The sequence below is a fragment of the Pan paniscus genome, chromosome 13, assembly GCF_029289425.2.
Source record: "Pan paniscus chromosome 13, NHGRI_mPanPan1-v2.0_pri, whole genome shotgun sequence".
Classification (NCBI taxonomy): domain Eukaryota; kingdom Metazoa; phylum Chordata; class Mammalia; order Primates; family Hominidae; genus Pan; species Pan paniscus.
The window spans coordinates 96,774,198-96,782,840 of NC_073262.2; the positions used below are offsets into that span (position 1 = coordinate 96,774,198).

General features: G+C 45.1%; 1 pseudogene; it reads right to left on the reverse strand.

Moving 5' to 3' along the window:
- Positions 1-205: 205 nt before the first annotated feature.
- LOC100968883 (glutamine synthetase-like) lies at positions 206-1,250 on the reverse strand (annotated as a pseudogene).
- Positions 1,251-8,643: the final 7,393 nt, after the last annotated feature.

Consider the following 8,643-nt stretch of genomic DNA (forward strand, 5'->3'; position numbering starts at 1 on the left):
AGGTCGCAACTGTGCCTGGGCTCAGCATCAGCTTTGCTCCAAAATCGGAGTGGGCACCAGGAGCCAGGAGAGGCCAGGTAGCAGAAGCAGTCTGGGGGAAGGGGGGGCTTCCCAGCTTCCCGAGAGCACAGGGATGCCTGGGTCCTCAGCTGTGGCTGGGAGACTACAGCTGCACCTGGAAGAGTGGAACTCCTATCCCTCCAACTCAGGAGCGGGCAGGGATCCCACCTGTTTTTGGCTCCCGCCTGCTCCATGGAGCACAGAGCCCAGGTGGTGCTTCCCCAACTGCAGCTGGCATCATGGCAGCATCTGCTCCAGATGGGTCACTTCTGCCATCAGTTTCATGGAATTCAGTTAGGAACCAGACATTTTCCAGGCCCCTCTTGGAATCATAGGCACGGATGTGGTATTGGTGCCGCTTGCTTATTTTCTCGATGGCCTCCTCAATGTACTTCACACCTTTCTCCTCCCACATGGCCTTGGTGCTGAAGTTAGTGTGGCAGCCTGCATCATTCCAGGTCCCAGGAATGGGCTTGGGATGAAAGGTTGCTGCTATCACTCCAAAGTCTTCACATACATGATGCAAGATGAAACGGGAGATGATCTTCCATGCTGATTCCTTCACAGGATCCAATTTGGAATTCCCACTGGGCAGGCATCACCTCAACATTAGTCCCTACGATCTTAATTCCAGCATACAAGCAGGCTTGGTAATCAGCCTCCAAAACATTCCTCTTATAGGCTTTGTCTGCTCCCACAGCACCGTGATATGGACCCCGTGGCCCAAAAAAGCAATTGGAAGGCCAACCGAAGGGCTGCCCATCTGTCCCCATGAGTGTATATTTCTGCTCTATGCCAAACCAGAGATGCTGGTTGCTCACCATGTCCATTATCCATTTACAGATGTGCCTCAAATTGGTCTCTGCAGGCTTTCGATTGTACTTGAAAACTTCACAGAACACCAGCTTGTTAGAGTCCTTGTGGAAGGGGTCCCAAAACATGACAGCAGGCACCATACACATGTCACTGTTGGAGCTTTCAGACTCTAAAGTACCAGAGCTATCAAAATTCCACTCAGGCAACTCTTCCATATACTTCGGCTCACTGTCCAGGGTATGGGTCTTGCAGCACAGTCGTTCTGCAGTCACAATTATCCAGATACACATGGCCTGAACCTTCTCACCCTGAGGCAGAGACATGTACACCTGCTTGATGGTTTTGTTAAAGCAGGAACTTGCTGAAGTGGTCATGGTGGAAAGGTGGTCTGTGGGCTGAGCAGGCCGGTAAAGGTGGGGAGAGAAAAGAGGGGGGCCGTTGTGATGCTTAGACCTCCACTTGTCTCCCATTCTTGGCTCTGCCCCCATAGATTGAAAATCATCTCTAGATTACTTATGATATCTAATACAATGTAAATTTTATGTAAATACTTCTTATATTGCCTTGGGAATAATGACAAGAAAAAAATCTGTACATGTTCAATACAGACACATTTTTTTCCCAAATATTTTTTTGCTCTTGGTTGCTTAAATCCAAGGATGCCAAACTCATGGACAGGAAGAGTTGATGGTATTTACAACAATCCACAGCTTTACAAAGTAATGAAATGCTAACATGTGCGGCGATCTGGATTAAACTCAAAAGCATTATGTAAGTGAAAGGAATCAGACATAAATGGTACATAGTTTTATGCGCGTCCGTGTGAAGAGACCACCAAACAGGATTTGTGTGAGCAATAAAGCTGTTTATTTCACCTGGGTGCAGGCAGGCTGAGTCCAAAAAGAGAGTCAGTGAAGGGAGATAGGGGTGGGGCTGTTTTATAAGATTTGGGTAGGTAAAGGAAAATTACAGTCAAAGGGGGGTTTTTCTTTGGCGGGCAGGAGTGGGGGTCACAACGTGCTCAGTAGGGGAGCTTTTGAGCCAGGATGAGCCAGGAGAAGGAATTTCACAAGATAATGTCATCAGTTAAGGCAGGAACAGGCCATTTTCATTTCTTTTGTGGTGGAATGTCATCAGTTAAGGCAGGAACCAGCCATCAGGATGTGTATGTGCAGGTCACAGGGGATATGATGGCTTAGCTTGGGCTCAGAGGCCTGACATTCCTGTCTTCTTATATTAATAAGAAAAATAAAATGAAATAGTGGTAAAGTGTTGGGACGGCAAAAATTTGGGGGGATGGTTTGGAGAGATAATGGGCGATGTTTCTCAGGGCTGTTTCGAGCAGGATTAGGGGCAGCGTGGGAGCCTAGCGTGGGAGAGATTAAGCTGAAGGAAGATTTTGTGGTAAGGGGTGATATTGTGGGACTGTTAGAAGAAACATTTGTCATTTAGAACGATTGGTGATGGCCTGGATATGGTTTTGTATGAATTGAAAAACGGAATAAGAGAAGGAGAAAAACAGGTATTGAAGGTCTGAGAATTGGGAGGACCTAGGACATTTAATTAGGGAGTGCCTAAGGAGGTTCAGCATAGTCCTGCCAGCAAAGATTATTTATTTACTTTAAGAGTTAAGAGTGGCAGTTTGGGGACAGCACCAGGATATATCAGCTGCGATGGCTTGGAGAAACAGTGTAAACTGGCAGTGTAAACAAGAACAGGGCATGTTTGAGTAGTTGAGAATGGTGAATAGGAGTATGACTAGACAGAAGATAGTAGGGATGACAAGTTTTTTGGGGCACAGTCCAAGTTGGTCTGGTGTCCGGAATGAGACTGGGGCCTAATAAAAAGGAGTGTCCATACAGGAGCTCAAATGGTCTGTACCCTATAGCATTCCAAGGACAGGCCTGAATTCTGAGAAGGGAAAGTGGTAAAAGTATTGTCTAGTCCTTTTTAAGTTGGCAGCTGAACTTGGTGAGGTGTGTTTTTAAAAGATCTTTAGTCCGTTCTACTTTTCCTGAAGACTGAGGACTGTAAGGGATATAAAGATTTCACTGAATACTAAGAGCCTAAAAAACTGTTTGGCTGATTTGACTAATAAAGGCTGATCTGTTATCAGACTGTATAGAGGTGGGAAGGCTCAACTGAGGAATTATGTCTGACAGAAGGGAAGAAATGACTGCGGTGGCATTCTCAGACCTTGTAGGAAAGGCCTCTACCTATCCAGTGAAAGTGTCTACCTAGACTAAGAGGAATTTTAGTTATCTGACTCAGGGCATGTTGAGTAAAGCTAATTTGCCAGTCCTGGGTGGGGGCAAGTCTTTGAGCTTGATGTATAGGGAAGGGAGGAGGCCTGAATAATCCCTGAGAAGTAGTAGAATAGCAGATGGAACACTGAGAAGTTATTTCCTCGAGGATAGATTTCCACGATGGAAAGGAAATGAGAGGTTTTAAGAGGTGGACTAGTGGCTTGTACTATAGCATGGCCTGCCTTTGCTGATGTGTGGTGATTAGGCCTGGTGGAACTGCCATCAATAAACTAAGTGTGATCAGGGTGAGGAACAGGAAAGAAGGAAATATGGGGAAATGGGGTGAATGTCAGGTGGATCATAGAGATACAGTCATAGGGGTCAGGTGTGGTATCAGGAATAATGTGGGAGGCCAGATTGAAGTCTGGGCCAGGAACAATGGTAATTGTGGGAGACTTAACAAAGAGTGAGTACAGCTGAAGGAGCCAGGGAGCAGAAAGTATATGTGTCAGGTGTGAGGAAGAAAATAGATTTTGGAAGTTATGAGAACTGTAGAGAGTGAATTGAGCATAGTTTGTGATTTTAAGGGCCTCTAAAGAATTAGGGTGGCAGCAGCCACTGCAGGGAGACATGATGGCCAGCCTAAAACAGTAAGGTCAAGTTGTTTGGACAAAAAGGCTACAGGACGCAATCCTGGTCCTTTTGTAAGAATTCTGACTGCACAGCCCTGCGCTTCAGCTGTGTGTAATGAAAAGGGTTGAGATGAGTCAGGGAGAGCTAGGGTCAGGGCAGTCTCTAAAGCTGTCTTCAAGGAATGGAAAGAGGAGTGGGGAAAAGATTTAGGATCTATGGGGTCAGCTAGGTTTCTTTTTGTGAGTTTATATAATGGTTTTGTTAGGATGGCAAAACCAGGTATCTAAAGTCGAAAGTATCTAACCATGCCTAGGAAGGAAAGGAGTTGTTGTTTTGTAGAAGGTGTTGGGGGTTTGAGAGATCAGCTGGACATGATTGACAGGGAGAGCACGTGTGTTTTTATGAGAATTATGCCGAGATAGGTAACAGATGAGGAAGAAATCTTGGCTTGACTGAAGTAATAGGGACTGTCTGTGAAGCCTTGTGGCAGTACAGCCCAGGTAATTTGCTGAGCCTGATGGGTGTCAGGGTCAGTCTAAGTGAAAGCCAAGAGAGGCTGGGATGAAGGGCGCAAAGGAATAGTAAAGAAAGCATGTTTGAGATCTAGAACAGAATAATGGGTTGTGGAGGGAGGTATTGAGGATAGGAGAGTATATGGGTTTGGCATCACGGGGTGGATAGGCAAAACAATTTTGTTGATAAGGTGCAGATCTTGAACAAACCTGTAAGGCTTGTCTGGTTCTAGACAGTTAAAATGGGGGAATTGTAAGGAGAGTTTATAGGCTTTAAAAGGCCATGCTGTAGCAGACGAGTGATAACAGGCTTTAATCCTTTCAAAGCATGCTGTGGGATGGGATATTGGCATTGAGTGGGGTAAGGGTGATTAGGTTTTAATAAGATGGTAAGGGTGCATGATTTGTCACCAAGGAAGGAGTAGAGGTATCTTATACTTGTGGGTTAAGGTGGGGGGATACAAGAGGAGGATGCAAAGGAGGCTTTGGATTGGGAAGAAGGGCAGCAATGAGATGCAGCTGTAGTCCAGGAATAGTCAGGGAAGCAGATAATTTAGTTAAAGTGTCTCAGCCTAATAAGGGAACTGGGCAGGTGGGGATAATTAAAAGGAGTGCTTAAAAGAGTATTGTTTAAGTTGGCACCAGATTTGGGGAGTTTTAAGAGGTTTAGAAGCCTGGCCATCAATACCCACAACAGTTATGGAGGCAAGGGAAGCAGGCCTTTGAAAAGAAGGTAATGTGGAGTGGGTAGCCTCCATATTGACTAAGAAGGGGATGGACTTACCCTCCACTGTGAGAGTTACCTAGAGCATCTGTGATGGTCCTGTAGGCTTCCGAGGCTATCGGGCAGTGTCAGTCTTCAGCTGCTAAGCCGAGAAGATCTGGGAAGGAGTCAGAGAGCCTTGGGCCAGAGTTCCAGGGGCTCTGGGAGTGGTTGCCAGGTAAGTTGAACAGTCCGATTTTCAGTGGGGTCCTGCACAGATGGGATGCAGCTTGGGAGGAATCCTGGGCTGCGGGCATTCCTTGGCCTGGTGGCCAGATTTCTGGCACTTGTAGCAAGCTCCTGGGGGAGGCAGGCCTGGAGGAACGCCTGGCCACTGCAGTTTAGGCGTTTGGAAGTTCTTGTGTGCTGGAGATGTGGCTGGCTGGGGTTTGTCTCACAGTGGAGGCAAAGAATTGCAACTCAGAAATATGTTGCTACTTGGCTTCCTCTACTCTATTATTGTACACCTTGAAGGCGAGGTTAATTAAGTCCTGTTTTGGGGTTTGAGGGCCGGAATTTAATGTTTGGAGCTTTATTTAATGTCGGGAGCAGATTGGGTAATAAAATAAAATGTATATTGTGAATAAGATGGCCTTTTGACCTTTTAGGGTCTAGGGCTGTAAAGCGTCTCAGGGTTGCTGCTAAGGGGCCATGAAATGGGCTGGGTTTTTTTATATTTGATGAAAAAGAGCCTAAACACTAACTGATTTGGGAGAGGTCAGATAAAGAAAAAGGAGCATTAACTTTGACTATGCCTTTAGCTCCAGCCACCTTTTTAAGAGGAAATTGCTGGGCAGGTGGGGGAGGGCTAGTCGGGGAAAGAAACTGTAAGCCAGACCAGGTGTGAGGAGGGGAGGTGATAAAAGGATTATAGGGTGGAGGAGTGGAGGCTGAGGAAGAATTGGGACCTAGCCTGGCCTGGCTAGGAGGAGAGAGGTCAGATGGGTCTGTAGAAAAGGAAGATTAGAAAGACTCAGCGATGCTTGGGTTTGGGACTGAGGGGACAGGCAGGAAAGAAAGAAGGAAGATTTGGGATGAGTTGCATTGGGAACAGAGACTAAGGAGGGACTGATATGTAAAAGAATGCCTGGATGTCAGGCTCCTCAGACCATTTGCCCATTTTACAACAAGAATTATTTAGATCTTGTAGGATGGAAAAAATGAAAGTGCCGTTTTCTGGCTATTTAGAGCCATTGTCAAATTTGTATTGGGGCTAAGCGGTGTTGCAGAAGAAAATAAGATGCTTAGATTTTAGGTCAGGCGAGAGTTGAAGAGGTTTTAAGTTCTTACGAACACAGGCTAAGGGAGAAGAAGGAGGAATGGAGGGTGGAAGGTTGCCCATAGTGAAGGAGGCAAGTTTAAAGAAAAGGGAGAGTAGAGACATGAAGGGAAGGGGTTCAGGGGTTCTTACCCTCCAGAAAAGTGGGAAAGGGGTCAGGGTATGGAAATAAGGGGTTGGGGTGCAGAGATAAGAGATCAGGGCATGAAAATAAGGGATCAAGGTGCAGAGATCAGGGGTTGGGGCATGGAAATAAGGGATCGGGGGTTGTTGCCGCCCAGAAAAGCAGAGAAGGGGTAGAGACACGGAGTGAAGGGGTTGGAGTTCTTGGCTCTCCGCCAGAAAAGCGGGACTTGGCGCTAAGGGTGAAGGACCAAGGCAGGTATCCCTGCGTGGTCAGACACCTCTGAAACATGGGTGAATAATCAGAAAAGCATCCCTGCAATGATTAAACACCAAGGGAAGTCTGCCTTCCCAAGTCCGTGACGGACACCGGAGTTTTGGGTCCACGGATAATCCACAGATAAAACGTGTCTCCTTTGTCTCTACCAGAAAATGAATTGAAATTAAGAGAAGGGAGAGATTGAAGGGTGGCGCCAAGATTGAAGGAGAAAGTGGTTGAGGGATAGTGAGAGAGGTTGGAGAAGAGAGTAAGAGGAGGCCACTTACCCGATTTAAAATTGGTGAGATGTTCCTTGGGCTGGTGGGTCTGAGGACATGAGGTCGTAGGTGGATCTTTTTCATGGAGCAAAGAGCAGGAGGACGGGGGATTGATCTCCCAAGGGAGGTCCCCCGATCTGAGTCACGGCGCCAAATTTTATGCGCGTCTGTGTGAAGAGACCACCAAACAGGATTTGTGTGAGCAATAAAGCTGTTTATTTCACTGGGTGCAGGGGGGCTAAGTCTGAAAAGAGTCAGCAAAGGGAGATAGGGGTGGGGCCGTTTTATAAGATTTGGGTAGGTAAAGGAAAATTACAGTCAAAGGGGGGTTTTTCTTTGGTGGGCAGGAGTGGGGGTCACAAGGTGCTCAGTAGGGGAGCTTTTGAGCCAGGGTGAGCCAGGAGAAGGAATTTCGCAAGATAATGTCATCAGTTAAGGCAGGAACAGGCCATTTTCATTTCTTTTGTGGTGGAATGTCATCAGTTAAGGCAGGAACCGGCCATCTGGATGTGTATATGCAGGTCACAGGGGATATGATGGCTTAGCTTGGGCTCAGAGGCCTGATACATAGTTTAGGTAATCATTCATAAATTTTAAGAAAAGAGGCAGAAGTAACATGGCGTGATAGAAATCAGAGCACTGTTTGCCTCTGGAGTGCGGAAAATTGACCCTAAAGGAACGTAAGGAAATTTTCTGAGGTTGGTGAAAATGTTCTCTGAGGAGTGGGCTTAAGAGGTGTGTTCCTTAGTCAAAACACACCCAAGTGAACTCATAATTCATGCATTTACCTTAATTATTTAAAAACAGAAAATAGTATTTACTTCTTAGAAAAGTGTTTCTGGATTTGGTTAGGTTAAAAGAGAGAAGTAATGCATTTCATTATGAAGCTTGTGTTACTCTTTTAAAATATCTAATATTTTTAATTTTAAAAACTAAGAAATATATGAAGTGTAATAGTAAAGTAAATTAAGTAAAAAGAATAAATTTTCCATGGTAGATATGGCGAGCTTTTAAATAAGCTTTTAACAGAAGTGATTAATTTTAAAATTATATTGTCTTGCCGTTTTGCTTTCATGAGTACTGGCCATTGCCCTGGCTTACCCTAGTTTCTCTTCTTAAAGGAATACTAAAATGTGTTACAGATAGAATGCAAAAAGAAGCAATATATATTTTTTGACATTCAAATTGGATTGTGCACGAAACAATAGCTTTGAAAGTCTGGCTATTAAGAATGGGTTTTCCAAATTCTTCGTTCTCCTTTACCATATCAATAAATGTACTTTAGAGGACTCCAGTAATTCAGGTTTCCTGTGGCAGTAGAGGTATCAGTATTCACCTGTATCAGCTAAACAAAAATAATAAAGGAGTGGAAGCAAAGTCATTTGGTTTGCCAGCTTGAAGGTATTGGGGGAAAGGAAGACAGACAAGTATTCTATGTGAGTCCTGATTTCTCACTTTTTGAAAAAGAGGATGATGCGTTAGATAAATAAAATAACTTTTGGGGGCAAAAAGAAGAGTCATTGGCCCTGCTGTCCATTTAGGACCTGAAAAGAGATCCCTCCCTTTACAACCAAGAGAAGTCTGCAGTTTGGTTAACAGCAATTTTATAGCACAGCATGATAAGGCAAAGGAAGGCTGTGAAGTTTAACTCTCTGAGCTGCCTATGATTCTTTT